This window comes from Martes martes (assembly GCF_963455335.1).
Source record: "Martes martes genome assembly, chromosome: X".
Classification (NCBI taxonomy): Eukaryota; Metazoa; Chordata; class Mammalia; order Carnivora; family Mustelidae; genus Martes; species Martes martes.
This window is the reverse complement of record NC_137897.1, coordinates 115,490,023-115,517,307: the sequence shown is the minus strand read 5'-3', so window position 1 is coordinate 115,517,307 and position 27,285 is coordinate 115,490,023.

Here is a 27,285-nt window from a genome sequence, read left to right as displayed (position 1 = left end):
CACTAATCTGGAGCTGGCACCAAAAGCAGTGGCCTACATCTCTCAGAGTGACATTTGTGCTTCACAATAGGGTACTTGTCCATGATCTTGTTCTCAGTTTGCCCCACCTGATGTGGAGCTTTCACCCAGTGATTGAGCTGGGGTGGAGTAAGTTAGAAATCCAGTATTCTCAGATGCTGTACCTGTAATAGAGCCTCTACTATGTGATAGTTGGCTAAGTGGTGAGACAGTGCCCCTGAGCTCTCACCATATGTACCTGGTATTTAGGGTCTGAAACACTAAGCTGAGTTTGTAGAGTGGATGAGAAATGCTGGAGGATTGCAACTTCCATGAATACACTATAGCCCTTGATTGGGAGCTAGAGGGAGATACTAAGGCCTTTTGCAGGGCACTGCCCCCTTAAACACTCAAACCCCAGCATCTGGTGTCCATTCACCATATCTGTGTACCTATATTATGGTGTCTGGACTCCATTTTTCTGGGGAAATTCAGGCACCATATAACATGGAAATACTATAGGAAATGAAATAATATGTTCTAAACAATCTTTTTCCAGAGAAGGATCCAGAAAACCCAAGGGCTGAAGAAATATAAGGGCATTAAGGTCAGGAATATTTTACATCTTGTTTATCACTGAAAGTAAGAAATATGGGTTTTTTGCATCCTGGGGTGTGAGGAGGAAAAAGCATTTCTATTGTTTCTACCTCAACACCTACTGTTTATTCTCTTATTATTTACTTCTAGGATCCTGTGTGCTTTCTCTGATAATTCTGTTTCTCAGAAGTTGAGGTAGGCAACTCCAATAGAGGGACTTATACAGGTGAGTTAAGCATATGTAGAGGACACAAAGTATTATTACTGCTTAATTAATGCATCTGGGGAATACAAACTGCTTATTTAAGCTTTATGTATAACAATAGGAAAAGGAACAGGATAAGGCATGCAAGAATATTTCTTCCATGAGCAACAGAACCTAACAGTAAAATTTAATATTAATCAGTTCTAAAAACCACCATAAGAAAGCTCCAAAACATGAACGAATAGCACCCAGGTGGGAAGTATGAGGAGAGACAGTGGAGTGGGTGCTGTAGCGGTCCTTTGTATGAATTCCACTGATCAGTCACATCTTGAAAACACTAGGGCGTTGTTTAAAAAGTGCATGAGTGGGTGTTTAGGCATGACTGCCATCCCTAAACACACTGTGTGGTACCCTACTGCGGAGAGTGGCTATCACACATAATTTAAAATGATTGACACCTCTAAGAATGAAGTAACACCTAACACATGCACTATATGTGATGGCACTGTGGGTGCCTTGAAAGTGTTTAGATACTTACAGAAGCACGTTTTCCTTAGAGTGCAATTATGCTATTTTTACACACCCTTTATTCCTGTGCAAGACTCTTTTAGGTGCCTTTTCAGAGGTAATGCCCAAGAGCACAAGGTCCCAGAAAAATATACCTTTAAGTTCTTCTGAGACTCATATCCATTTTTCTAAAGTTGCCTAACGGAAATAAGAACAAATCTTTCTCTGCTATTATGTTGTTCTATTTTACCTGAACAGTATTCTTTTTGCAGATCTTATTCTCTATCCCAATGAACATATCTGTTAAATTGTACTCATCTAGTAGCTCTTCTTCACCAATTTATTAGGGTTTGTGCATCATACTGAGAAACTTCTGTTCTTTGATCTACTTTTTCTGTCACTTTAAAAAAATTTTTGTATATCCTTAGTTTTTCTTTTACTTTCCTTTTGTTGTCCTTTCTTAATCTGCTGAGGAAAGAGAAGGGTAAAGGGAGATAGAATGAGACAGAGAATGAACATACCAATAGCCTAGTTCTTTTTTATTACTAAGAAGGGTACCAGACACAGGTGATAGAAATCTGAGTTTTTTCTAGTTGTTAGCAATTATGTATAAAGCTACTCTATATATTTGTACGCAGATGTGAATGTGAGCACAAAATTCATTTTTACTTGTGTAAATATCTAGAAGTGTCAACTGCAATTTCTGATTCTGCAAGTAAGGAGCTCGGAATTTGTCACTACATCCCTACAACAAGTAAAAAGCTGAACAGACTGAAAAATCAACAATTCTTCTTGAATTTGAAAGAGAGGAGAGGACACAGAGAAAACAATTGCACCCAAGACTGGACAGACGAACAAGCAAATACAGGGAGTCTCAGATTACTGAACTGGAGACTTGGAAGTGGAAACCACTGTGGGAGCTAGCGCCAAGGTAGGAAAACCTGAACTTGATGCGTTTCTGCAGGCTTAGTGTGGACAACTCTGAGAATTAAAAACTTCAGGGGGACCCAGTCATGGGAGGGCCCACAATTTTGTAAGATTTACCTTCACAAGATTGACAAGGTTCCCACAGTAAGTATCAGAATAATATCCCCCTTGGCCTTCTGGCAGGGCGTAGGAAAAGAAACTACTTCAAAATAAGTCAGAACACTCTACTCTTCTTAAAAAAGCCTGTCCTCAAAAGAAACTAGTTAACCAGAGCCTAAACTGCTAGAGTATTATCAGAGCATAACTGATCTGGGGAAGGGAAAAAACAATTCCAGGTAACTCTAGCCACCTTAACCTAAGAGAGGAGAAAGAAACCAAGGGAAAAACTTACGAAGCTCACTGTCCAGAGGCATATGCTTACTAAAGGCACAAACCCACTTCCTCTCCCCTCACAACCTCACCACTACATTACTGAAGGCCATTTATAACAATTCCGTTTACCCTGAACATCGTGTTCGGTTATCTGTGTATAAACACAAGTTTCATGTTACTTGTGCGAACAGGTAGGAGTAGAATTTGTGTGACTTGTGGCAAGTAAAGATAAATTTTAAATTAATAAGAAAAAAATCTCTCTCTTTTTAAAAAGATTTTGTTTATTTATTTGACAGAGAGAGATCACAAGTAGGCAGAGAAGCAGGCAGAGAGAGAGGTAGGGGAAGCAGGCTTCCCGCTGAGCAGAGAGCCCAACGCAAGGCTGGATCTCAGGACCCTGGGATCATGACCTGAGCCAAAGGCAGAGGCTTTAAACCACTGAGCCACCCAGGCACCCCAGAAAAAAAAATCTCCTTTTGCCAGAACTCCTTTAACATTTTGCGGTACCATAAAAAATGCGTCAAAGTTACAGTTACCCATATTCTCACCAGTACCTGGGGTATTGACAGCTTTGGTCTGGTGTTGTTTTTAGCCATTATAGTATTTGTGTAGTTTTGTTTTTTTAATATTTGTGTAGATTTTTGTTGTAGTTTCAATTTGTCTCTTTATATTGAATACAAATGTTGACTGTCTCTTAATTTTCATATTTGCCATTTACATTCCAAGTTTTATTACATTGTTTAATTTATATTTAATGACATTTAAGAGTTTTATAGATTCTGAATACAACACCTTAGATGGAAACATGATTTGCACATATATCTCAGTCTATGTTATTTTTTTCTCTTAACAGTGTATTGTTCATAGCAAACAATTTCAGTTTTCATAAAGTACAATTTATCATTTTTTGTTTAATGAGTCCTTTTAATGCCGTATCTAAAGGCTTTAGTTTTAGGAATATGATTCTTGTTGGACTATCATTTTCTTTAAGCACTTTGAATATATCTTCCCACTGCTTTCTGGCCTCCATGGTTTCTGAGAATAGTTAGCTCTTAAATCTTATAAGGATCCCTTGTAGGCAATGAGTTGTTTTTCTTTTCCAGCTATCAAGATTCTCTCTTTTTCTTTGGCAGCAACAGGCTGAATATAATGCCTGTTGCTATGGACTTCTTTGTATTTATCCTATTTGGAGTTTGTTGCATTTATTGTATGTGTAAGTTTTTTCAACAAATTTAGGACATTTTAATTTTCAAAAACACTACATTTTTTCATCCTTTTTCTCTCTCCTTTCCTGCTAGTTATCCCATAGTGCATATTTTGTGCACTTACTTTCTAGTGTTCCACTTTTCTTAAGGCTCTGATCATTTTTATTCAACCATTTTACTCTCTTTTTCTTATATGCACTATCAATGTTCAAGTTCAGGGACTCTTTTTCTTTCTTGCTACTTATAATCTACTGTTGAGAACCTGTTATTGTATGTTTCCTTTTTTTTAAGTAAGCTTTATACCCAGCATGGGGCTTGAACTCATGACCCTGAGATCAAGAGTTGCATGCTCTACTACCTGAGCCAGCCAGGTATTATACATTTAAAAACTAGATTTTCCTATTTTGAAAAAATATTTTCTACCTCTTTTTTGCTATACTTTACCTTTTAAAATCTATTTTATTCAAGTATAATTAACATAGAGTGTCATATTAGTTTCAGAAGTATAGTATAATGATTCAGCAATTCTCTACATTTCTCAATGCTCATGAAGATAAGTGTACTCTTAATCCCCTTTATTGATTTTATCTCTCCCCCAACCCACCTACCCTTTGGCAACCGTCAGATTGTCCTATTTAAGAGTTTGATTTTTTTGGTTTGTCTCTCTTTTTTTGCTTTGTTCATTTGCTTTTTTTCTTTTTCTTTTTTTTAAAATTGTATTTACTTATTTGACAGAGATCACAAGTAGGCAGAGAGGCAGGCAGAGGGTGGGGGAAGCAGGCTCCCCACTGAGTGGAAAGCCCGACCCAGGGCTTGGGGCTCCCAGGGCTCAGGCTCCATCCTAGGACCCTGAGATCATGACCTGAGCCGAAGGCAGAAGCTTAATCCACTAGGCCACCCAGGCACCCCCATTTGCTTTGTTTCTTAAATTCCATATAGGGGTGAAACTCTATGGTATTTGTCTTTCACTAACAGACTTATTTCATTTAGCTCTTGAATCCTGTAAGGATACCTTGTATGCAATGAGTTGTTTTTCTTTTCCAGCTACCAACAAAACAAAAAGTCACCTTACTGAATGGTAAAAGATATTTGCAAATGATATGTCCAATAAGGGGTTAATATCCAAAATATACAAAAAATATATGCCAGTCAATACTGAAAAAAAAACCCAAATAATCCAATTACAAATGGGCAGAAGACCTAAATAGACATTTTTCCAAAGATGTACAGACAGCTAAGAAACACAGGAAAAGATGCTCAGCATCATTCATCACCAGAGAAATACAAATCAAATCACAGTGAGATACCACTCATACCTGTCGGAATGGCTAAAATAAAAAACACAAGAGACTAGTGTTGACAAGGTGGAGAAAAAGAAAATCTTATCCATTGTTGGTGGGAATGTAAATTGGTACAGCTTCTAGAGAAACAGTATGGAGGTTCCTCAAAATTTAAAAATAGATTTCATATGATCCAGTAATTCCGCTGCTGAAGTCCTTTGTACAATTGCCAGTGGCCACTGACAGCCTGAAAACACTGAAGGATTTTCAAAAGGAGCATGAATGGGTGATTAGGGTGGACTAACATCGTTAGGCATTCTTTGTGTGGTGCTCTACTCCAGAGAGTGGCAATCATGTGTAATTAGATGTGATTGACACCTCTATGAGTGGAGTAACATATAACACATGCAACATGTGATGCCGCAGTGCGTGCATTGAGGGTATTTAGTTGCTTATAGTGTGATGCGTACCTTAGAGTATAGCATTTCCCCTAACACCCTCCCCTGTGTGAGACTAGCTCAGGAAATTCTCCAGATTAATTCTCAGAGGCAAGTCTAGGAACTGAAGGCCCTAGAAAAAAGCTTCCCATTGAATTTCCTATTTGATTCATATTCATTTTACCAAAGTTACTTGGTAACTGAGAACAAGACTTCCAATGCTTTCATGGTGTTCCACTCTATCTGTATTCTTCCTTTTTGTCAGAAGGTATATCCAATCCAAAACCCCAAATATGATAAAAATGTTCTCACCTATCAGCTTCCCTTCCCATTTTCAAGTCTTTTTTTTTTCCTGGTGTTAAAAATTCAGGCCACTGATTACACTTTAAAAAATTCAGTGTAATTAAGATACAGTGTTCTATTAATTTCAGGTGTACAATATACTGATTGAACAGTTCCATATATTATTTGGTATTTATGAAGATAAGCATATTCTTATCCCCTTCAACTCTTTCAGCCATCCCCTGACCCACTTCCCCTGTGGTAATCATCTGTTTGTTCTTTATAGTTAAGATTCTGTTTCTTGGTTTATCTCTTTTCTTCCTTTATTCATTTGTTTTGCTTCTTGAATTCCACATATGAGTGAAATCATATGGTATTTGTCTTTCTCTGACTGGCTTATTTTGCTTAACATTATACTCTCCAGATCCATCCATATGCTGTTACAAATGGCAAGATTTCATTCTGTTTTATGGCTAAATAATATTCCATCACAATACGTAAAGATGTGAGATATATATCTATATGTAGATATATGTAGATATATATCTCATATACATCTATATATGTAGATATATATCTTACATCTTCGTTACATATATATACGTATTCTTTACGTATATATTACATATACACATATATATTATGTATACACATATTCTTTACGTATATATATACGAGATATATATCTACATATAGATATATATCTCACATCTTTATCCATTCATGAATGGACATGTGGGCTGCTTCCATATCTGGGCAATTGTAAATAATACTGCTATAAACATATCCCTTTGAATTAGAGTTTTTGTATGTTTGGGTAAATACCCAGTATTGCAATTACTGGATCATAGGGTAGTTCTATGTTTAAATTTGAGGAATGTCCGTACTGTCTTCCATGGTGGCTATAGTGGTTTGCATTTTCAGCAACAATGCACAGGAGTTCATTTTTCTCCACATCCTCACCAATACCTATTTTTTCTTCAGTTTTTGATTTTAGCCATTTTGACAGGTGTGAGGTGGTATCTCACTGTAGTTCTGATTTGCTATTTTCTGATGATGTATGATGTTGAGCATCTTTTCATGTGTCTGTTGCCCATCTGTATGTCTTCTTTAGAGAAATGTCTGTTCACGTCTTCTGCCCATTTTTAATTGGATTATGTGGGGTTTTTTGATGTTGACTTTTATGAGTTCTTTATATTTTTCGGATACTAATCCTTTATCTGATATGCCATTTGCAAATATATTCTCCCATTCTGTAGATTGCCTTTTAATTTTGTTGATTATATCCTTTGCTGTGCAGAAGCTTTTTATTTTGATGTAACTCCATACTTTGCTTTTTTACCCCTTGCCTCAGAAGACAGATCTAGAAAGATGTTGTTATGACCAATATCAAAGAAATTACTGCCTGTTCTCTCTTCTAGGATTTTTATGGTTTCAGGTCTCTCATGTAGGTATTTAATAAATTTTGTTTATTTTTGTGTTTAGTATAAGAAGGCAGTGTGGTTTCATTCTTTTCCATATTGCTGTTCAGCTTTCCCAGCATGCTTTGCTGAAACAACCATCTTTTTCCAATTGGATTCGCTTTCCTGCTTTGTCAAAGATTGACTATATAATTATGGGTTTATTTCTGGGCTTTCTATTCTGTTCCATTGATCTATGTGTCTATTTTTTATGCCAGAACCATACTGTTTTGAGTACTATAGCATTGCAGTATAACTTGAAGTCTTGAATTGTGATACCTCCAGATTTGTTTTTCTTTTTTCAAGATTGCTTTAGCTATTCAGAGAATTTCATGGTTCCATACAAATTTTAGGATTATTTGTTCTAGTTCTGTGAAAAATGCTGTTGGTATTTTGATAGAGATTTCATTAAATCTGTGGATTGGTTTGGTTAGTATCAACATCTTAAGAATATCTGTTCTTCCAAACCATGAGCATAGAATGTTTTTCCATTTCTTTGTGTCATCTTCAATTTCTTTCATCCACGTTTTATAGTTCTCAGAGTATAGGTATTTCAACTCTGGTTAATTCGTAGGCATGCTATATTTTTGGTGCAATTATAAATTGGATTGTTTTTTATTTTTCTTTCTGCTGCTTCATTATTGATGTATAGAAATGCAACAGATTTCTGTACTTTGATTTTATATCCTGCAAACTTACTGAGTTCACTTATCAGTTCTAGTAGTTTTTTGGTGGAGTCTTTCACGTTTTCAGTATATTTTATTATGTTATCTGCAGATAGTGTGAGTTTTATTTCTTCCTTACCAATTTGGATTCCTTATATTTGTTTTTGTTGTCTAATTTCTGTGGCTAGGACTTCCAGTACTATATTGAATAAAAGTAGTGAGAAAAGACATCTTTGTCTTATTCCTGACCTTAGGGAAAAAGTTCTCAGTTTTTTCCCATTGAGTATGATGTTAGCTATGGGCTTTTCATAAATAGCCTTCATTATGTTGAGGTATGTTCCCTCTAAACCTACTTTGTTGAAGATTTTATCATGAATGGATGTTTTACTTTGTTAAATGCTTTTTCTGAGTCTATTGTAATGATTGCATGGTTCTTATCCTTTCTCTTATTGATGTGATGTATCACATTGATTTGTGAATATTGAACCACCCTTGCATCCCAGGAATAAACCCCAGTTGATGGTGGTGAATGATTTTTTAAATATATTGTTACATTCAGTTTGCTAGTATTTTGCTGAGGATTTTTCCATCTGTGTTCATCAAGGATGTTGGCTTCTAGTTCTCTTTTTTGTGATGTCTCAATTTGGTTTTGGTATCAGGGTAATGCTGACCTCATAGAATGAGTTTGGAAGTTTCCCTTTTATTTTTTGGAATAATTAGAGAAGAATAGGTACTAACTTTTCCTTAAGTATTTGGTAGAATTCATCTGTGAGGTTGTCTTCTTCTGGACTTTTGTTTGTTGGGAGTTTTTATTATTATTATTATTTCTGATTCCATTTCATTGCTGATAATTGATCAGTTCAAATTTTCTATTTCTTCCCATTTAGGTTTCAAATGATTATATGTTTCTAAGAATTTATCCATTTCTTCTTTATCTCTTATTGGTTCTTTTTTATCACTCTTAATGGTCACACTGATGTCCTCCACTCTTTTCTCAGATCCAGTTATTATCTCCATGATAACTACTTTAAATACTCTATTAGACATATTACTTATATCCATTTTGCTTATATCTCTTGCTGTGGTTTTGTATTGTCCTTTCATTTGGGACCTATTCCTCTGTCTCCTCATTTTGTCTAAATCTCTGTGTCTGTTTCTGTGTGTTAGGAAAGTCAGATTTCTCTTCTGCTCTTGAAAGTAATAGCCTTATGAAGAAGAGGTCCTGTACTGCCCTGCAGTGCAGTGTCCCCTGTTCCGCAGAATCTGGCATTTCAGGGGTGTCTCCTATATGTGTTGCATGTGCACTGCTGTTATGTCCTTGACATTTTTTTTTTTTCTTCAGCCCAGTCTTCCGTAGAGGTTCTGTTTGTCTGTTATGGGCAGTGTTTTGTCCCTGGCTGGGATGGGGCACACAGTTTTAACACAGCACATTTTGGTCCTCTTGTGAAATGAGAACTGTAGGCCCAACTTCATGGTCCAGGGCTGCCTAAGTGGGGCATGCAACTTTAACAAGATATACCTCAGCTACTGCAGGGCCCACTGCCATTCCTGGGACTGATTCCCCCCACAAAGTATGCTGGTTGGGAGATTCATCATTGGCAAGGTTTGTGTCAGTCTTCTGGGAGAGGAGACCCACAGGGAGGGGACTGAGGCAAGTGTGACTGTAAAGGGTGGATTCCCCAAGGTGCAGGGGGTGGGGCTTGGCTTAAGCAAGTTACATAAGGAGTGTCTGTAGTGTGCTGGTTCCTGCAGGTGGCTTTGTGTTTATGCTGGGGCCAGGGGAGGGAGATGGTGCCTGCCAGCTCCTTTGTTCCTGGAATCTTCTGGGACACACTCCAACATAAGTAAATAATTTTCCCTACCATATGACCCAGGCATTTTTCAAACTGCTGATTCTATGCTATATCTCTGTGAGATGTTTGTTGTGCTATCTCTTTAAGGGTGGGGACTCAGCTTCGTATTGCCTTCCAAGCCCTCCCAGAACAGAGCATGTTGATTTTTTGAAATTCCAGGCTTTAAGTTCCTCTGGTTCTAAGAACTCACGAATTTGGCCCTTCTTGTTTTCAAATCCAAATGTTATTGGGATTAGTCTTTCCCATGCAGGTTCCCTGATATGGACAGCTGTAGTCTGTTTTGCTCCCCGCCACATCTCAGCCTTCCCTATACTCTTTGATGTGGCCTCTTCTCTACCTTTAGTTGCAATTTGTTCTGCCAGTTGTCCAATTGTTTTCTGGGATTTTTACACTGATGTGTTATATAGTTGTATTCATGGGATGAAATGAGCTTCAATCCTTTTGCTCTACCATCTTTCCAGCCTCTCAAGTCTTGTCCTTTAGACAGTGATAGATTCCCTCCTGCTTCTCAGATACCTACACCTCTGAAGCTCAAAGTCCTTTTTATCTCAGGTATTGAAGCTTTTATTTCTTCAGAGGCCTAGAAGATGCTTGCTCTTATGAAAATAAGTTTAAATCTGCTATACATCATCAATTTATTAGGGATTATGGATAGGCACCCAGACAATTTTATTCTCCGATATTATTTTATTTTAAAAATTATGTATTATTTAGTTTTCTTGAAAGCAGGGGTTTGGGGATGATAAGAACCATATGGCTGGGTGCCATCTTGTGGACGGGAGAAACGTCTGAGGAATAAGACACTAATTTTGCATTCTTATATTGTACAAAGGGAGATGAAAAGATGCCTTCCTCCTTTGATTCTGATGAAGAAGTTTAATCAGAACAGCACTTTGTGTGTATTAATAAGCTGTACGTATACCCTATTTCAATGCTTTGGAAAATTGTAGTTACGAAGAGAAGGGATATTGCCTTCTCTTGTCTTTTGCCTTTATGCCTCCTCTACCTGTCTACTAGGCACAGTGCTTTGTCATCTGATTTTTTTTCCCCATTTTTGGTCATTTGATTTACTTTTCATGCATGTTTTTGAGGAAAATTATATTGTTTTGGATGTTTAATGCATGGGGATTGGATACAAAATGTGTTTTTTATGTGGTTTCTTATTCTAATTTTGAATTACTAATTGGTTGATTGCTGTTGTATTGTTTGTTTTTCAAAGCAACTGGTATATGAAATAGATGCATGCCCCGAGGCTCTCCCTGTCTTCCACAATGTCACAGAGACAGATTTTTACTCTTAGGACACTGATCCTTAGAAATATTAGTTTTAAAATATAACATACATTAAAACACTCCTTTATGGTATAGCATTCAATAGGTTTTTAAAAATTCTCTTAGTTTTGTATCTACCACCAGGGTCATGATGCAAGAGTGCCATTACCTCCAAAATCTCTCATGTTCCTTGTAGCCAACCTCCACATAACCTAACCCTTGGAAACTACTGCTCTATTTTCCGTTCTTATGTTTTGTAATTTCTAGAATGTCATAGAAATGCAATCATGTAGTATGTAGCTCTTGGGTCTGGCTCCTGTATCTTAAAAAATACATTTGAGTTTTATCAATATTTTTGTGTGGAGGTTTATATTTTTTCTTTATATATATTTTTTATATTTTTATATTTTTTATATATCTTTTCTCTACATATATATGTGTATGTGTGTGTATATGTGTGTGTGTGTATATATGTGTATATATAGTTTTTTTTTTTTTTCCTGACTAACATTCCAGTCACAGGTAAAGGACATCTGGGTTGTTACCACTTGTTGATGCTTGTGAATATAGGTGCCTTATACCTTAGTATATAGATATATGTGTGAATATAAGTTTCATTTCACCTACGTAAATAGCTAAGAGTGGGATTGCTGAGTCATATGGAAAGTATATGTTCAAATTTATGAGAAACTGAATAAAATCTGTTTTCCAGAATGACTACCATTTTGGGTTTCTGGGGAAAATGTACCAGAGATCAAGTTGCCCAAATCCTCATAAGCCCTTAGTATTGACAGACTTTTTGTTTGTTTTGTTTTATGGTTCTTTTTTAGACCACTCTATTGAGGTATGGTTGACATACAAAAAGCTGCACATATTTAATATATACAACTTGGTAAGTTTGGAAATAATTATATACCTATGGAATTATCATCATAATGCCATAAACACATATAACATTCCAGTCACAAGTAAAGGAAATCTGTGTTGTTACGAATGTTTCAGCACTATTTGTTAAAGGCCAGTCTTTTTTCATTGAATTGTCCTTCCATCTTTATTGAAAATCAGTTGACTATATTTCTGTCAGTTTTGGGGGGGACTATTTTTTCTCCATGTGTCTGTTTATTCTTTTGTCAGTAAAATACTATCCTAAATACTGATATAGGTCTTGAAATTAGGTAGTGTGAGTCTTTGAAATTCTTTCTGTTTTTTGGAATTTTTTTGGCTGTTCTAATTCCCCTATATCATAAAATAAGTTTTAGAATTAGCGTGTAGATATTTACAATATAATCCTACTGTGATTTTTGACTGGGATTGTATTGAATTTGTCAATGAATTAAGGGAGAACTAATGCTTGTATAAGAAAGGCCCCAGACTCATATAGAAGAACAAAAAATAACCAGATTACAACTCCCTATGTGACAAAAATACACAATGGATAGAAGAAGTTCATTTCTCATAGCATGGCAAATAGCAGAAGCATCAGTATGGTTGCTCCATTTTCTTTTGCCCCTGAGTACTATTAGGTGATACCATAGACCACATGTAGGTTATGTATCATTTGGCTGTTGCTGCATCTGAGGAATACAGGTACAGTAGATTAGCATGTTTTATAGCAAGCAGCAGATAAGTGAGTCCCCTATTACCATGAGTATTTGCCGGCTAGTTATGCTATAGTCATTTTGACCTACTTAGTCGTCTATGTGACCAGCTGTAGAAACTTCTTAGTTTCAGAAGGCAGTACTTCTTATAGTTTGTCATACTCAGCAAGGGCATTCAGGGACATTGAGGGCATATGGTAGACTATTGCTCTGAATAATACTTTCATAATATTTAATTATTATAAGGCATGGACAGGGTATCTCTATATTTGTTTATATCTTCTTCAGCTACTTTCGTCAGTGTTTTGTTGCTTTCAGCATAGATGTCATGCACACATTTTATTACATTTATATTCCCATGGGATTTTGTCCATAACAACCTTCATATCTCATATCAGATAACTGAATCAAAGACAGCTGAAGGACTTGTCCAAGGAAACATGTTAACCTGGGATAGAATGATTACAAGACTATTCATGGTAAAAACAGACATTAACACAATGCTTCATGTCTTTCACTTCAGGCTTACTATGTGCCAGGAATATTTTTTAGCTGTTAATGTACATGAATTCAGCTAAAATTTACAAGAACCCCCTAAAGTAGGGGCTGGTGTAATTACCCTTATTCTGCTAATGAGAAAAGAAAGGAAAAGGAATTTTAATAATTGCTTTAAGATCGCACACCTGGCAAGAGACAAAACTATTATTTGCATCCAGTCAGTCACTCTCCAGTGTTCCAGCTTTAAGTCAACATATGGCCCTCCTCAAGTCCTTTAATTCTAAATCCAGCACTAGTATGTATTGAACATCTGAGGCGCCTACAGTCTCTTATGTAGAGTTTGGATAACTGCCCAGATTACAAGGTGAAGGAGGTCTGAGAAAAAACAAATACTCATATCTGAAGAGGAAATGATTTAGAGTAGAATGGGGTGCGTTTGCATCCAGGACCTTCAAACCTTACATGAGGATCCTAGGATGTCTTATTATGTTTTGTCTACAAGCTTCTCCTTGGGATTGAGTCATTGGATGTGATGGGATTAGATAGAGGAGAAAGTTGAAATTTTTGAACATTTCACATAGAACTTAAACTAAATTCCTTTTGGTCAGGGTTTTCAACACAATAACAACAAAAAGAGTTTTTGAGATAGTTAAATTATGTTGGTTTACTAGACAGTACCTTTGACCAGATCCAGATTTGAAGTTGAGGTATGCTCCCATCTCTTTTAGTGAATTTTAACATGAGTTAAAACTAGAATAACATTCTTGTTTTTGGCTGACATTCAGGTATTGGCAGTCCAGGTCTCAACAAACAGAAAACATTCACCTTTCCTTGGCTTCCTAGAGAGGGAAGCCTGCCTTTATCCCTGCCTCTTTTCCTTTTACAATGGGTAATGGTAGATATAAATTGGTATAAATTACTGAAACCACCATAACCTCCTAATATGTATATAGATATAGATGATATAGATATAGATGATATAGATAGATGATAGAGATAGAGATAGAGAAAAAGAAAAATCCATAGCTTTTGTTTTGTTTTCTTGGTAGCTGTTCAGTCCTTTTCCTGGTGAATTAAATGACTAAGTTATCCCTCATGTACATGCAAAGAAGGGCTGTGTGGGGGTGGGTGGGAAAGAATGGTGTTAAATTCTCTGCCTGGCAGCTCTCTCAGACCTTCAGAGTCTATAGATGTTGGGCAAGTTTATTGTCTCTGTTTCATCAGATTATATTCCTAATGGGAATGAAGGACAAGAGGCTCTGACCACAAATAGGAGTCAACTTGGGGATCAAAAATGACTTGGGAAAACCCAGTTTAAGTTTAAAATCCGGTTTTAACTTACTTTCTCTCCTCATTGTGAATAACACAGACAGTTATGTATTTTACCACATTTTTCAACTTCCTAATCTACAAGCTTTTTTATAACCTGGTTTTCATCCTTTTAAACCTAGCATGTTTTTTGGTTTTGGAATCTATTTACCTACTTCGTTCTATGTTTATCTTAGGATGTTTGTCCAGGCCGGAAAGATACATACACATGGAGGCCTGTGTCTCAAAATGGAAAATTTGGAAAAGGTCCTCTCTACAACCAGACCTCTGATGAAAAGCTGAGAATGTTAATGATGAGAGGAGGAACAGAGCAGTTATAGGCTTTAAAGCTATTTTCTTTCTTGGAATTCAGTCCAAGTAAGTTTTATATTTTGTTTCCTCTCTGGGGTAAGAGGAGAAAAGAGATTTCTATTTTCTTTGTTGCAAATATCAGTGCCTCTCTCCTTGTCTCCCTTGAGATTCTTTATGCATGTATTCTGTTTATTTTTTGGTTTTGTCATTAAGATTTGGAATTCCAAATAAGGGTGAATTAATTTTCAACTGCCATATAACATATTATTCCAAATTAACAGCTTTAAGCAATACACATGTATTATCCTATAGCTTCTGTGGGTCAGGAGTCTATCCACAGTTTAAGTGGGTCCTTGGCTCAAGGTCTAACAAGACTGACATAAAGGTCTTGAACAGAGTTGTGATCTCATCTGAAGCTCAAGGTTCTCTTTCAAAATTGGCAAAATGGGCAAAATTCACTTCCTTTCAGCTATAGAAGTGAGGCTCTTTTTAGAGACCCTCTGTTGTTCCTTGTCATTTGACTCTGTCCAAAACATGTCAGCTTGCTTTCTTAAGGCTGCTCTCTCTAGTCTCTAACCCACCTTTTTGAGGTGGATGTTATTACATTTTCAGAGGAAATATTGATGAGCCAAGGGGCCAGTCATTGTCAACAGGGCTGGGAAAAACATTTAGACAACCCATTAGATTGTTTCATCTCACATTTTAATGATTTCATCAAAAAGGAGATGGAAAGGGGGTAATTATATGCAAATTTTCACGGTGGTGATAATCCAAACATATATTTTTAAGCTCAAGATATTGATAACATATTAGCAGGTCCTACTTATGTGAACCATACCAGCCACCCAGAATATCTTAATGATAATGAACATGTTCAGAGAGAGGGCGGTGAGGAGATATTGTATCCTTTTTTAAAGAGCTTACCTAATTAGGTCAGATCTACTCAGAATAATCTACCTATTGATTAAATCAAATTCAAAAGATTGGTGACCTTAATTATATCTGTAACATCCATTTGGCTAATAAACATAATATAATCATGGAAAAGATATCCTATAAAATTCAAATTTCTGCTCACACAAGAGGGAAGAAGAGTATGCAGGGCATGTGCATAGGGACTCATCTTGAGACTATCTTAGTCTCATCTTCCACTAAGGCACTTGCAAGTTTGAGGATGAAGACTGGGATGCAGAAGGTTTTGCGGGGGGAGGAGGGGTGTTGATGGGAACTTCAGCTTTGAAGGGAAACAAATCGTATGTAAAACATCACTTCTAATGACTTAAAATTTAACAGATTAACACAAATGAGGCTCTATCTTATTTTTTAAATTTTATTATTTTTTATTAACATATCATGTTTTATTTGTTTCAGAGCTACAGGTTTGTGATTTATCAGTCTTAACACAATTCACAGCACTCACTATAGCACAAACCCTCCCCAGTGTCCATCACCCAGCCACCCCATCCCTCCCACTCTCCTCCACTCGAGCAACCTTCAGTTTGTTTCCTGAAATTAAGAGTCTCTTATGGTTTGTCTCCCTCTCTGGTCTCATCTGATTTCCTTCTGCTGTCCCTTCCCCTACGATCCTCTGTCTTGCTTCTCAAATTCAATGAGGCTGTGTCTTATCTGAGTGAGAGGAGAAAAGAAGAAAGGATCATTCTCTCTCAGCCTAAAAACCTGTAAATCAAGCAGGCAGCAGGTGAGGTGATACTAATGCAGGGAGAGATGGAAGAAGGAGGGCATTGGGGTAGGTGTTTCTTAGATGTTTTGCCTAAATCTTAGGTGCCCCACAAGGGTTGGAAGCATCAGGTATTATGAAGGTTAACCTGGCTGGGGAGCATTTGAGCAGGGCTGCCACGTTTAATCAAGCTTTGTGCAGTGCCCCACTCGAAAAGGTGCCATTCAGGTATACTAAAATATGATTGGCACTTTTTTGAGTGTGGTAATTCACAACATGTACAACCACATGTGGTGGCCCTAGAAGTGGTAACATGATTGTCTGTGCACAGTTGCACTCACTTCAGCCAAATCCCCATCCTCTCAGAAGACTCATAAGTGCCTCTGGAAGACCAGACCTAGGATCTGAGGGCGCTTGGGGAAAGCGTCCATTCAATTTCTCCAAATACTTAACCTACCTTTGCTCAAAAAGAGGCCTGAGACCTTGGAACAAGATTTGGATTGGGTCCATTGCTCTCCTTCTCTTTTGCCATTTCCTTTTGTGCACTAAAGCCACTTTTCCTAGGAGCTTAGAAGTTCTTCCTACTTTAATATCCTTTATTTCTTAAATTATTTTTTATTATGTTCAGTTAGCCAGCATCTAGTACATCATAAGTTTCTGTTGTAGTGTCCAATGACTCATTAGTTGTGTATAACACCCAGGGATCGTCACACCACATGCCCTCCTTAATACCCACTACCCATTTACCCTATCCCCTCACCCCTCTCCCTTGTGTAACCCTCAGTTTGTCTGATAACCCTGTTTCAGTAGCAGTTCAGATGGTGACCAGAACTTTTCAGTTAGTCTCTTAAAACATTTTATTTTGATTACTTTTTGTGTCTTATGTGAAATATAAACATTTATTGAAATGATAAGAGGTTTTACTTCTCAGACCTTTGGAACTAAAAGACATGGTCCGTAGACTTTTCTTTCTGTTCTCATGGGGTCCATCTTAACCAAGCTTCTTCAAAGAGAGACTAGACGACTAGAGAAACAGGTGAAAGATGGCAAGCAACACAGTTGTGGAGACCATTTCAGAACTGCAACAATTCATGGGAAGCACTTTGCATGTTATACATTCCTGTGTTGAAAAATTAGCGTATCTGGATGTCCTCAGGCTTTGAATTGCAACAGAGCATTGAGTTGGCCATTGATCTTTGTCAATATTGCTCTTTTTCCCAACAGCCGCTTGTCTTTACCTCAGCCTTGGTGGAAATTTAGGTTGCAATGAAGAGAATGGAAATTGCTCTTAATATGTTTACAAGTGCACCATATGTGTCTGCTGTTCAGTGTTTGCTCCATTTTTTTCCTGCCCTGAGTCTCAGCTACTCCTGATTTGAGCTAGACTGTGAAAGTGACTGAAAATTTTCTCAAACTTTGGGTATATTTGGGAGGATGTGTGTATGTGTACACATGCTCATATGTTTTGGAACTCTTGCGTTTGTGAGGGTACACTGTATTGTTCATTTTGTGTGTTTTTGATTTATAGATTTTATTCTTATTTGGTCTTGATTTGTTTGTTGTCCATTTATATTTTGGTTTGTATATTTGTTTTTTGTTGTTTTGGTTTTTTAGGGCTTTGTATGTGTGAATTTATGTTTGGATTTTTTATATTCTTTGCCATTGATGATTTGATTTGTGTGGTATGTGTGTGTATTTAAGAATTTACAAATTTTATCTTGCTATTTTTGTCATTTTAATTGTGTTTATTCTGTGATTGCGTGTGATTATCTGAGTCTATTTGTTTTTGCATTTCTATTTGTGGAATTGTCTTTATGTGTGTTGAGGATTCTTTTGCTTATTTCTGGGTTTGAGTTTATTCCTTTTATTGTTTTTTGTCATTGTTGTTTGCTTGTGAGTTTTTGTTTATGGTTTCTCTTTGCAGTTAATCTCAGATGTCCCTGAAATGTATAAAGCTGGTAAAATGAATACTTTGAGGTTACTGAGAGAGATAAGTATGGGGAAAAGCAGAAGAAATGGCATTGGGCTTTGGGTGGATGAAGAGCAATATTCCTATTTTGGGGGGCCATTGTTTTTCTGTGAAGAGTTTTGTAAATCAGCTTTCTATAAGTAAAATTTACCATAGTTATACAATTTACCATAGTCATACAATTTAATGAGCTTTTACAAACACATTCAATAAGGTAGCTAACAGCCCAAAATTTGTCAGCCCTTCAAATTCCTTCATGTCCATTTTCAGTCAATCTCCCTCACTTCCCTTTGGACCCTGGAAACCACTGATCCACATTCTGTCACTACAGTTTTGTTTTTCCATAATCTCATATAATTGAAATCATACAGAATGTAGTATTTATATGTTTTGCTCTTTTCACTTAGCATAATATACTTACTATTCATGAGGTTGTGTGTTTTCCTTTTAATTACTAAGTAGTATTCCATGTTATGTAGCACAGTGTTTTTAATCCATTCACCTTTGAAGGATAATTAGTATCCTTCAATTTGGGGCAAATAAGAATACAACTGCTATTAACAGTTGAATACAGCTTTTTGTGTGAACATGGTTTTCATTTCTCTGGAGTAAATATCTAGCAATGAGATTGCTGAGCCATATGTAAATGTATGTTTAAGTTTGTAAGAAGCTGCCAAACATTCAAAGTGGCTGTACCATTTTGTACTACCACCAGAAATATGTGATATCTCCAGTTGATTCACATCTTAACTTTTAATTTTATTTATATGGGTCTGTTTCTGAACTCTCCATTCTATTCCATTGATCTATTTACCTGTTCTTTCACTAATACCATACTTTCTTGATTTCAGAAGCTTTATATAGTAAGGGTTGAAATCAGACAGTGTTAGTCCTCTAACTTTATACTTATTTTTAAAAATGATTTGGCTATTCTGGTTCTTATGTTTTTCCTATACATTTTAGATTCAAATTGTTGTTATCTACAAAAATTCCCAAGGAGATTTTGATTAGGATTGTGTTGAATTTCTGGATCCATGTGGGAAGATTTGACATACTACAATACTGACTCTTCCAATACGTAAGAATAGTATATGTCTGTATTTTATTTATAGCTAAGTGAATACTTTTGTTCTAGATTATGGTACCATTTAAAGTGTTTAAATTGTAATCATTCATTGCTAGCATATAGAGATATTATTTATGGTTTGCTGCCCGTCTCTCAGGGATCACTGTCTTTCAATGCCTGATTTCTGGTAACTTGTAAGATGTTGTTTCCTATTTTGGCAGTTAATTTCATTATTTCCGGTGGGAAGATAGATTTGTTTCCTGTAATATCATCTTGACTGGAAAATGTACAACATACACACGTAGGTGGTGGCTCTAAAATTGGCAAGTGTTTATTAGCATTCAAAGAGCCGCTTTCTCTTGAGTCTAGGTACCCTTCCCCCCACTTCAATATTGGACTGCCTCAGGGCACTTTCTCAAGTGCCTCCTAAAGTGCAAAATGTAGAGACTTAGATTTTAGGAGAGAAGCTACCCATATAGATTATTCCATGATTTAAATTCCTGTGTCTGAAAGCGGCCTGACTAGATGGAAATGAGACTGGCTAGAAGAACATAGCCTTCATTGCTGTCTTATCAGTCCTTTTCTGCTCTGTAGTACTGAATTTTCTCCCTTTTCCCTCAAACCCTTAATATTTTTTCATCCATCAATTCCCTTCACTATTTTCAAAACTTTCCTTTCTTGCTCCCCAAATTCTCTTCCGCTTCTGTTTCCCTCACAGCCAAACCAAAACTTTATTGAATCTCAGGGATCGAAGCTACTTCTTTCTTTATGGAGTCTTTCCATTTTTCTGGATATACTTTTGGAAATTATATGACATTACCAAATGATACAAAATTTCCCAAAACTTTTACTCTATTTAGACTCTTTTATTCTTGTCATTTTCTCTCTCACATGTATATGTGAAAGGAAGAGGGGCAAGGAGAAATCCGTACTCAGATAGCCTTATATGACAAAATATTAAGTTGGTTTTTATATCCCATTTTTGATGTCCCTTCTTAATCTAGTGTGTGGGACAGTAAGTTGGGGGGGTGACAGGGGAGAGAGGGAAGGAGGGAAAGGGAGATATTGAGAGCTCTAGAAGTCTGAAAGCCTCAGGATTGGAGCAGTGTATGAGAATCAGTGTATGAGAATCTAGTTTCTGCTTTCAGTTGCTTTGGATATAAACCCAGGATTGGAACTTCTGGGTCATATGGTAATTTCATTTTTTTTTTAAGACTGCCGTACAGTTTTTCATAGCAGTGCCACCATTTTAGAGTCCCACTAGCAATGCACAAAGGTTCTGATTTCTCCACATCCTGTCATCACTTGTTATTTTCTGGTTTGTTTTTGTTATTTATAATAGACATCCTAATGAGTATGAGGTGGTGTCTCCCTGTGATTTCATTTGTATTTTCTTTGTTTTATTTGTTTTTTATGTTTTTTTTTTAAATTTTATTTATTTATTTATTTATTTTTGCATTTTCTAATGACTAGTGATCTTGAAAATCTTTTCTTGTGCTTATTGACTGGAAATTTTTAAAAAAATATTTTATGATTATTTCAGTTTAATTAATATATATAGATGTAGATTTGAGACTTTTGAGTCATTTTAGTCTATTGACTAAATAGAGTTTTAGTCTGAATGTTTGGGGACTTGGACCCATCCAGGTTAAATGTCCCTCACCTTATTATCCCTCCATGTGGCAAGTGATTTAGTCAGTTGTATATTTTATTCAATACAACCATCTCTGTCTGTACAGACTCTTGTAAAACTCATCTCCCTAGCTCTAAAAGTGTAACAGGTTTGGGATGTTTGAATTTCTTTTACCTACTTCCACCATCTCTCAGCTTCAGTTTTTAAAGGGAACGATGGACCCATGGAGATCTGTGCCTCCAGAGGAAAAGATTGGAAAAGATCCTCTCAACAACAGGAACTCTAGGAAAAAGTGGAGAAAATTCAGGGCTGGGAAGGAAAAATTATACACCTCTAGGCTCTAAGCCTATCTTCTCTCTTGATTCCAGGCAAAGTAAATAGACTTATATCTTATCTAAGGAATGGTGGAGAAAATGGGATTTCTGTCCTGTGAATCCTAGCACTACCTCTAAATTGTCTTCTCTTCTCTCTTGAGAATTTCCTGCATGTTTACTTTGCTTCTTCTGGGGTTTTGGAGTTAAGTTGTTGAACTCTGAACAAAGGACTCGGAAGGCTGGGGCGCAAAGGGATGTGGTGGGTGTGTTGGAGGAAGCATTATCTTTGGTGGAAAGAAACCCATTTTTAATATGCCATTTCTAACAACTTGAAATTCAACAGGAAAATGTTGATGAGGTTATCTCTTACTTGAGGAAGAGGGAAAAGGGAAGAAGGCTTATTATCTTTCAGGCCTCAAAATCAGCTCATTACAGATGCAATAAAGTAAGGAGATACTCAAAGGAGGGTAAGAGGACAGTATTATAGTCATTCACATGCTAGAAACTCTGTATTGGATGAAAATTACATGTGTGTATTTGGGAGGGCCACCACCTTCAGCTGAGTGTAGTGACCTACTTGAGAGGGTGTCATTCACATAGACTAGAGCATGATTGTCACCTTTTTGAGTAGAGTAATGCACATTATATACAATATATGTGGTGGCTGTGGCAGCAAGTATTAGAGCTACATACACAGAGCTGCCCTCCTTTAAGTCAAAGCACCATCATCCCACTACTGGGACTCTCATAAGCAGGTCTTGAGGAGCAAAACCTAAGGGCTGAGTACTCCTGGGAAAAGTCACCCATGTAGGTTTTCCAGGGATTTGTATACCCTGTCCAAAGGAGGTGTGCCCATGCAGGTATAAAATTTGTAGAGAGGATGCAGCTTTCCCTTTTTGTGCATTCAAAAGTTATACTTTCTGCAAAACCCATGTACTCTTCATGCCCCCCCTGATTTTTCCTAGCAACATTCTGTATGCAACATTTGTAAAGTACCCAACCCTTTCCCTTTTCCTTTGGGGCTTTTCAAATTCCTTCTGACCTCAGAAGATTCCCTCTATACCCGAAACTTCTTTACTGTCTAGGACTGAAGACAAGTCTTTCTTCAGGGATTTAGATGCATTTCCCTACTTAGAAAAATATATACATTTTCTTCCAAAGTATATGTATACAAACATATACATATACCTAAATATTATTCAAAATACTTGTTTATGTATATCTATATCAATTCTTTCTGAATTCACCATAACAATACAGGTTAAGAATATGCCTAGAACATTTAATTTGTTTGGCTCCTTTTACTGTATTTAACGTTTTATTTTTTAATTCTGTGAAAAGATGAAGAAATGGGAAAGTACTTATCTCAGACCTCTTGAGAATAAGGTTATGTCACTTGGTCTTTTCCCTTCCACATTCCCTGAGTTGTTCCTTCTTAACCTAAGGTCTTCACAAAGAAAAAGCAAGAGTCATAGAGAAATGTATGGAACTATAACCCTGGAGATGATTTACAAGACCAGAAAAGTAACTGGGAAGCAGGTTGTATACACTATAGTGCTGGGAAATGGGGTTGGGGAGCTACCATTCTGATGCCTCCTTCCAGATGAGTTTGCGTAAACCACATTGCATCAGCACACTGAATGGGCAAGTGGTTGTTTTCGGAATTTTGCTGTTATCTCAGATCAGTTATATGTCTTACCTCACTCCAGATCTTGGGAGAAATTTAGATTATGACCAAGAAGAAGGGAATTCCTCTAATTTATCTCCCAATACTATTACATTACTACCTTGTACAACTAGTGTCAAATGCTCAAGAGGTGTGCTCCCTTCCCATGAGCTCTATGGGTTTCTCTGGGCAGAAAATCTCACACCCTCAGATTTGTGCCAGGCAGTGACAATGATGCCATTGTAAATTATTCTCAATTTGATTCTATGCTTATTTTTGAAAAGGCATGAGAGTTTATGTTTGAGTGTATATATGTTGGTGTTCATAAATTAGTTGATTGGCTCATGTATATATCACATTGTTTGAATTTGGTTTTTAGCTTTCAGATTGTTTTGGTTTAGTAATAATTGTTTATTTGGATTTTTGTACCTGGTTTTATTATTTGTTTACTTATTTGCTTTTGCAATTATTCTGTTTATACTTTTGCTTTTATTTACAGAGTCTGTGTATATGTTTTTAAAATTTGGTTTTTGCTTTTTTAATTAGTGTTTTTTGTTTCTGATTCAGTGTGCATGACATTTTGGGTTGTTATTATTTGCTTGTATGCTTGAGCATTTTTTAAGTTAGAATTTTGGCTTGTTGTTCAGTGACTATTTGGGTTTTGGACTGGGTATTATTCTTGAATTATTCATATTTGGTTCAAGTCTGGGTTCCTTTTTTATTTGATTTTTATTTGTTTATGTGTTTTGTTTAATTTGTTCAGAGAAGTGCTGTGAAGTTTTAGCTATGGTTGTGTGTGTGTGTTTGTGTTTAGGTATGTATTTTCCTTGTGTTCTGGGAATTTAAAATTTGTATGATTTTTCTTTGGTGGGTTTTGCTGTTTTTTTCCCTTGAATGTTTTTGTGGGGCTCTTTAATTTTTGTTTTGTGGATACTTATGTGTGTGTGTTATATTAGGGGTCTGGTTTGTGCAAGTTTTGGGAGTTCATTTGGGCTTTTTACAGTTTGTGTCAGTGTGTACACTCATATGGTTTGATATTTGCCTATGTTTTCTTATCAATATATTCAAATATTGTTTTTGTTTGTTTTTTTCATGGTTGCCTTGTTTGTTTATTTACTTAATCCTGTTTATTAAGCTTGGCTTATATGATGGAGTGTTGGTGGAGATTTTTTTAATCTTATTGGTTTTCTTTTATTGTTGATTTATTTGTGCTTTGTTTTTCTCATTGTTTTTTCAACTGTAAAGGTTTTGGCGCATTGGGGTATGTTTTGTTTTTTTAGGGATGGATTTTTTGTTCTTTGTTGGGCTTTTTAGCTTATATTGTATTTATTTTTTGAATTGTGTATATGAGTGTGTGTTTGTTATTTGAGAGTTTTTGTGTTAATGGATTGCTTAATTTGGGAGCATGATTTTATTTTTGGCTATTCCAGTCCTTTGCTCTTCCATTTGAAAAGCATTATTAAGGTATTTGGTATGAAATCTACAATTTGATACATTCTGGCATATTTATGTACTCATGAAATCATCACCACAATCAAAATAGGCAACATTATCCATTGTCTCCAAAAGATTCCTCCTGCCCTGAGTGATCCCTCATTCCTTCCCTTCTCCCTACCTACTTGCCCAGGTAATCATTGAGCTGCTTTCAGTCATTAGAGATTAGATTTTATTTTCCAGATTTTTATAAGAATCAAATCATGGAGTATATACCATTTTTTGTCTAATTTATGTCCCTCAATATAATTATTTTGAAATTCACCCATACTGTTAGATAAATCAAGAGAGAAAGTTAAGTAAGAACTCCGCTACCTCTGTCTTCAGGTATCCAGTCCAGTGAGAGGGGTATTCTCCTGTTTCCCATTTCTATATTTTGCAACAACTTCTTTTGATTAGATAGTCATGAATATTCTATCATTTACTACCTCCCTTTCTCTGTTCTAAAAAACTCTCCGGGGATGCTTGTGGCAGGGAGATATTAACTACTTCATCATCAGAACTATCCTAGTAGTTGTCATGGACTTTAAACCAGTATTCTCAAAACATTGTCCTCAAAATCAGTGCAAGTCTAAATCATGCCAACAAAATGGGATACTTCAGGTTCAGACAAGGTAGCATAGACCAAAACCTACACATTTGAGCTAAGTACAACTGTAGTGCTGGAAGTAACACAAGGAAAACTCTGAAAGATGGAAAGAGGAAGGTGAACTGGTTAGGAAGTTCAAGACTGGACAATGGCAGAGTTGCAGGTTATCTTGTGGCCCCTCACGCAATGGGAGAAGTCAGCCTAGGCATGAGGTTTCCCAGTCCCCTACCTAACGACAGAAGGTTGTTTAAATGGGAGTTTTGTTCCTCTCCTTTCAGCATTAAAATGAAAGCACTGCACCATCAGAACTGCAGTGTCCTAATGTGGTTTGCCTCATTTATTCTAAGATTTTTGTTATCAGTGATGGATAATTAAATAGAAGAGACCAAGGACTTGAGGACATCTGAATCTCTTCACTTGACCCAGTCTTCCTTTTTCTTTCAATGAAGAAGAACGTTATAGTTAGGTATGGATTTCCCCAAATCCACCCACTTCCCTATCCACAAGAACTTTAGATTCTGGTTGCTCATCTCTCAAAGTCTTATTTAATTTTGGAAATTCTTTACCCCAAACTTCACTCTGAGATTGCCCATTTGCATGTTGTGAGATTTGAAAACACCTAGAGAGACAGACCAGAAAGGTGGGAAAAATGCTCTCAGCAAACAGGTCTCACATGAAAGCCTCAGAAATTCTGTTTTGTAAACCATTTCTGTTTGTGTGTATGAGCTGATTTTTTTTCCCAGCGTCTGAGGAAGAAGTGGGCTTTCTGACCTCACCATCCTGGCACCTAAATGCGTGCTCTTCTCCCTAACGAGGTTCTTGCTCTTACTCACTGGCTCTTCTATGGGTTGGAGTTTAGGTAAATAACACTGAAAGAGGCACCAGGGAGTTTGCAGTTCAGGAGCCTGAAGGGCTGAGGTGTTTGACTTTTTACTTAAAGGATTACTTAGGGCCTGGGATGTAATGAGCTCTGGGTGTTATATAAGACTGATGAATCTCTGAACTCTACTTCTGAAACTAATAGTACACTATATGTTAATTGAGTTTAAATTAAAAAATAAATTTAAAAAAGAATTATTTGGGGGTGGCAAAATAGTTTTTAATGAACCATCCCTAGTATCATTAATAATTAGAAAATCAGGGACGCCTGGGTGGCTCAGTTGATTAAGCGGCTGCCTTCGGCTCGGGTCCTGATTCCAGCGTCCTGGGATCGAGTCCCACATCCGGCTCCCTGCTCGGTGGGGAGCCTGCTTCTCCCTCTGTTTCTGCCTGCCACTCTGTCTGCCTGTGCGCGCTCGCTCTCTCTCTCTCTCTCTCTAACCAATAAATAAATAAAATCTTAAAAAAAATTAGAAAATCAACAGGATAATGCCAACATAGATTATTCTTCCTAAGGAAGAGAAGATGGACGGATGTTGATTCTACCTTGCTCCTGAAACCTGGCTCATTAAAGATGCAGTACATGAGGTGAAACCCAGAGATTGGAAGAGGAAGAGCAGTGGCATGGGGGGTCATAGAGGTACTTTGGTCAAACGTTGGTGTCTATTCAAAGGCTTAAATGTTTGAAAGTGGAATGAAAGCTTCATGAGACAGGTCTTTGAGCAGGGCTGACACATCCAGCCAATTTGTATACACTGCCCTACTCAAGATGAAGGGATACAGGTCACGGAACTATGAATTTTGTCTTTTTGAAGTGGAGTTACATACAACATGTTCATCAACATGTGGTAGTCCCGGGGTTGGGGTGCAGCTTCAAGTTCAGCTGTCCTCCTCTGAGGAAGACACCACCTCCTCAGTGCTGAGCTCTTTCAGATGACTCTCAGAAGCACATCTAGAGAGGCCATATCCAGCAGAGGAGGGTTCTTGGAAAAGCTTCTTTTCGTATACATTCTCTAGAGATTTGCATTCCAGTGTTCTGAAAAGGCTTGACCAAACTGGAAAGAATTTTCGAGATGGGTCCCGCTCTGTAGTCTCAGAGTTCCTTCTTTCTGAAGAATTTCCTGTGCTCAAAGCTACCACTCTGTTCTCAACTTTCATTCCTCACAGAAAGCTTCTCCTTCATTTTCTGTCCTACCTTAGAATCATCCTCTGCTGAACTCAGA